Raw genomic sequence first — 5472 nt, 5'->3', positions numbered from 1 at the left:
TCGCCCCGCCCCGCCCCGCCTCGCCCCGCCCCGCCTTACCTCGCTCCTTCGCGCCCGTCCGGAGGGGCAGGGCGGGCCTGGTGGGTGGTGTTGGAGTGGAGATGGGGAGGGAAGTGGAGGGGAGGGGGTAAGTGACAGGGCAGGGGAGGCCCCGGGGAGGGTGGGAACTCGAGGCGCGGCAGCGCGAGGTGACCGGAGTCACAGTTCCCGCGGGCGGCGACAGCAGAGCGCCCACTGCCTCCAGCAGGTAACCGGCCGCGGTCGCGCGGCGCTGCCTCAGCGCGAGCGTGGGACGTGGAGACCCTGAGGAGGGCGGCGGGACCCGGGCGGGGAAGGGCGCGGCGTGGCTCAGGTGCGCTTCTCCCAGCTGGCTGCTCGCTCAGGGCTGTCGGGGCGCCTTTGGGGCGGCTCTGCCTTGCGGGCTGGCGGTGAGCGCCCATTCTGTCTCTTTTGTCCTTAACTTTGTCTAAAATGGGGCCGTGGTCGGGCCCCGGGGATGTTCCCACGTCTCCTCAGCGACGCCTGTGTCGCGGGGGCCTGAGGGAGCTTTAGGCCCCGCGACAGCTGCAAGCGCGGTGGTCTGGAGGGCACCGGGGTGGGCGACGAGGCGAGGCTGGGTCCCTCGCTGCCCAAGTGGGCGGCTCTGCCTAGGGGGACCCGTGACCGGGGACGGTCGAGACCCCAGCCCCGGCGGGGACGGCCGCGCGCCCCGCTCCCTGCTCCGTGCTCGGGCTTCCGACGGCGCGTCCAGGTGGGCTCTGGGCTTTGGGGAAAGAGAGAAGCGAATTTCCTCTTTCCCTGGCAGGGTGTGATGAGAAGAACTTCGCAGAGAGTTTTTACCTGTAATGTTTCTGAAACTTTGTAAAGTGGCGAAAGGGTGTTAAAAGTGTCACTTTACTGTGGTGTCTGCAAACCACAATCTACCCAGCTAGGTTTTAGATTTGGCTCTAGTTCTTCCAGGTTTTCCTTTGCTATGCTTTTCTTTACAGGAAGATACTGTGGATGAACTGTGGGCTATAGTGCACACCGATAGACGTCTGTGTATAGACAAGATAGATGCCAAACCAAGAGCACTGATTTCTTTAGAACATTTAAAATACAGCATATAAAAGGATTGCCTTTGTAATTAAAATATTATTCTAGTTCTCCCTTTAGGTAGGCAGTTAATAGAAATTTGTTTTCTCTGAATAATATTGTAAAACATAGCCTGGAAAATATTGAGAATTAGCAATAACAGCAAAATCCTATTTATCGATTTCATATTTTGATGTGTAACTTCAGCATGGTTAAAAATTGCTTTTTCTGGAAGGAGAGGATAATGTTGCTTGCCTTTGAGAGCTGAGATATTTGCTTTTTATCATCTCTTTTGTATTTTGTAGTTTTTGCTAATGAATATGAGCTACCTTCATAACAAGGGAAGAGGCCATAATACAAATTTATTCTTTGTTTAACCCTCCATGAAAAATTTAAGTATATCTTGTATTTTATTGACTTCATTTGAATTATAATTGTGCATTCACAAATAAAACTAATATTGACAGATTAATTCAGGTGGAGAGAAAATGAGTTTGAGATTCTGGTGTGACATCTGGCATAGCTGTCTAGTGGATATATACCAATAGATATATTGGTATCAGGTTTTCTGAAGTCAAGATCAGACTTGTAGATGTTGGAAGCAGCAGTGGATTTGTGGTAGTTAATACTGTAAGGGCGTAAGAAATCATTCAGGTAAGTATAGTGTAAGAAGAGGGCAAGACCAAGGATGGGGAACACCAGCATTAAGTGATGGGTAGAGACAGCCAAGGAGTCTGAGGAGCAGCATCAGGAAAGGAGGAAATCTAGGAGGCAGTGGTCTCATAGAAGCCAGGAGAGGAGAGTTTTAAAAAGGAGAGAAGTCTATCTGGGAGTCAAGAACTGATTACACCTATTGGCTTTGGAAGTTAGGAGGGGGCTTTAACCTCAGCAGACATAATTTAAGTACAGCATAAGGGTAGAAGCCAAGTTTGAATGAATCTGAGGAGAGAATAGTGATTCTGCACTCACAAGTAAATGTGAGTTTAGAATCCGTATTTTGAGAAATAAATATTAGAAGGAGAGGCGATCCATTGATTAGGGAGACGATTAAAAAAAAGAAAGAAAAGAAAAAGACAAATAAGGACGATAGACTACCTTTATGTTATCCATAATAGTTACAAATTTTAAAAATGAAGTGCATCATTTCATAACATTGTTCCTGTCTCATGGTTACGTAGCAGAAGCTGAGAGCAAGAAGCTGAACATATTGAAAAGAACTATTCGTGATAAAGTAGTTATGCCCTGCCCATCCAAATTATGAACACGATTTTAGTGGTATTTTGTTTGGTGTATTGGGTTCAGGTGTTACAGGTGTTTAAGTCACACATATAAACTGTGTTGGACTCTATTTTACCTGAGTTCCAGTATGTTGATGTTCCCAACTTGCTTTTAAGTTATGCGGTTCTTTTATGTATGTCCCGATGGTTCTTCTAAAGATCTTGTGTAGAAATCAGGTGTTGGGACTCAATCAGAATCTGTGAGGCATACATCATTTAAGGCCTTTGCTTCAATTATTATTATGCATTCAGGGGAAATGGCTCTTAGATTAAAATTTCTGTATAATGAGTTTCACTTCGGTTCTTCGTTGAAAGTTTGATTTTTTTGTTGCTCAACAGTTCAGAAAATCATTTTATGAGTATTTTCCTTAGGAATATGAAAAGAATGGTTAAAATGGAAAAGTTCTGGCAACTGAGTGTTGATTAGGATGTGGAGCAACTGCAAGTCTCATAATCTGCTGGTGGAAATGTAAATTGGTGTAATCATTTTGGAAAACTTTTGGCATTGTCTGCGAAAGTAAAACATATGCATAAGCTATGCCAAAACATATACCCAACAAAATTCTAGAAAATGCAAACTAATGTGATGGAAAACACATCAATGGTTACTTGGGGTAGGGGAAAGAGAAAGTAAGGAGGGATGAATTCAAAAGAGGTGTGAAGAAACTTTAGGGGATGATGGATATATTCATTTTCTTGATGAGATGATGCTTCCACCAATGTGTGTGTATGTATTTATTTGTATATATATCCCTCATTTAATTATACATTTTAAATATGTGAAATTTATTGTAGGTAAATTATACCTCAATAAAGCTTTAAAACAGATTAAATAAAATAAAGAAGAAAGACACATCATTTAAGTATACTTACCTCCTTCAAATACTGTAGTTATTTCAGGGTAATATAATTATGGATAATTTTATTTTATTCATATAGTTTTCTGAATTTTGACGTTTTGTACCATAACCATGTATTTATTTACTTCTTAAATGAGAAATTATTTCATATGTGCAAAATAGTACTTTTGACACATCTACAGATTCAGAGAATACAAATAAAATAAATACCCCTGTGCCTATGTATTGCTTAAGAGATAATACATAACCAACATTTTTTGAAGCCAACCTGTGTATTCCCCTGATTATATCTTTTCTTTCCACTCTCCTTGATTTTCTATATGGTTTTACCACATGCATATGCATTCCAAACACTGTGTTGTTTAGTCTGCTTTGGAATGCTGTGTAAATGATATTCTACTATGTGACTCCTATGGCTTTGCTTTTGCACATTCTATCTGTGAGATTTCTTCATGCCGATGTGTTATAGTTTGTTCACTTTTGTTGCTGTACATAATTTCATTGTGTAACTTTACCACTCATTATCCATTATCCTGTGGATAGATATTTAGGATGTTTTCAGTCTTTTAAAATTTTTTGCTTTTAAATTTAATTTTACTTTTTTCCACTAAAATCTGTTTTAAGTGACCCTTCTAATTCATGTCTGTTTGTGTTCATGATTTTAAGAACCCTCAGTTTTTCTGGAAAATACTGGATTGTTTTATAAAGTGGCTGTATACTGCTTGTGAGGGTATAAACTGGTACAGCCACTTTATAAAACAATCCAGTATTTTCCAGAAAAACTGAGGGTTCTTAAAATCATGAACACAAACAGACATGAATTAGAAGGGTCACTTAAAAACAGATTTTAGTGGAAAAAAGTAAAAATTAAATTTAAAAGCAAAAAATTTTTAAAAAGACTGAAAACATCCTAAATATCTATCCACAGGATAATGGATAATGAGTGGTAAAGTTACACAATGAAATTATGTACAGCAACAAAAAGTGAACAAACTATAACACATCGGCATGAAGAAATCTCACAGATAGAATGTGCAAAAAGCAAAGCCATAGGAGTCACATAGTAGAATATCATTTACACAGCATTCCAAAGCAGACTAAACAACACAGTGTTTGGAATGCATATGCATGTGGTAAAACCATATAGAAAATCAAGGAGAGTGGAAAGAAAAAGATATAATCAGGGGGAATACACAGGTTGGCTTCAAAAAATGTTGGTTATGTATTATCTCTTAAGCAATACATAGGCACAGGGGTATTTATTTTATTTGTATTCTCTGAATCTGTAGATGTGTCAAAAGTACTATTTTGCACATATGAAATAATTTCTCATTTAAGAAGTAAATAAATACATGGTTATGGTACAAAACGTCAAAAATTCAGAAAACTATATGAATAAAATAAAAATTATCCATAATTATATTACCCTGAAATAACTACAGTATTTGAAGGAGGTAAGTATACTTAAATGATGTGTCTTTCTTCTTTATTTTTATTTAATCTGTTTTAAAGCTTTATTGAGGTATAATTTACCTACAATAAATTTCACATATTTAAAATGTATAATTAAATGAGGGATATATATACAAATAAATACATACACACACATTGGTGGAAGCATCATCTCATCAAGAAAATGAATATATCCATCATCCCCTAAAGTTTCTTCACACCTCTTTTGAATTCATCCCTCCTTACTTTCTCTTTCCCCTACCCCCAAGTAACCATTGATGTGTTTTCCATCACATTAGTTTGCATTTTCTAGAATTTTGTTGGGTATATGTTTTGGCATAGCTTATGCATATGTTTTACTTTCGCAGACAATGCCAAAAAGTTTTCCAAAATGATTACACCAATTTACATTTCCACCAGCAGATTATGAGACTTGCAGTTGCTCCACATCCTAATCAACACTCAGTTGCCAGAACTTTTCCATTTTAACCATTCTTTTCATATTCCTAAGGAAAATACTCATAAAATGATTTTTCTGAACTGTTGAGCAACAAAAAAATCAAACTTTCAACGAAGAACCGAAGTGAAACTCATTATACAGAAATTTTAATCTAAGAGCCATTTCCCCTGAATGCATAATAATAATTGAAGCAAAGGCCTTAAATGATGTATGCCTCACAGATTCTGATTGAGTCCCAACACCTGATTTCTACACAAGATCTTTAGAAGAACCATCGGGACATACATAAAAGAACCGCATAACTTAAAAGCAAGTTGGGAACATCAACATACTGGAACTCAGGTAAAAT

The 5472-nt window shown here is 38.9% G+C and overlaps 1 protein-coding gene across 1 annotated transcript in view; it reads left to right on the top strand.

Moving 5' to 3' along the window:
- The first annotated feature begins 97 nt into the window (after positions 1 to 97).
- Positions 98 to 5472, top strand: part of TC2N (tandem C2 domains, nuclear) — a 62292-nt gene continuing 56917 nt past the window's right edge. The window contains exon 1 of the mRNA XM_017857909.1: positions 98 to 247. The gene's annotated coding sequence lies outside the window, so the exon portion shown is untranslated. The remainder of the gene's footprint in view (positions 248 to 5472) is intronic.

This window comes from Rhinopithecus bieti, unplaced genomic scaffold, assembly GCF_001698545.2.
Source record: "Rhinopithecus bieti isolate Rb0 unplaced genomic scaffold, ASM169854v2 scaffold_41913, whole genome shotgun sequence".
NCBI lineage: Eukaryota > Metazoa > Chordata > Mammalia > Primates > Cercopithecidae > Rhinopithecus > Rhinopithecus bieti.
The sequence above is the reverse complement of the archived record's forward strand: the minus strand, read 5'-3'. Positions and strand labels throughout refer to the sequence as shown.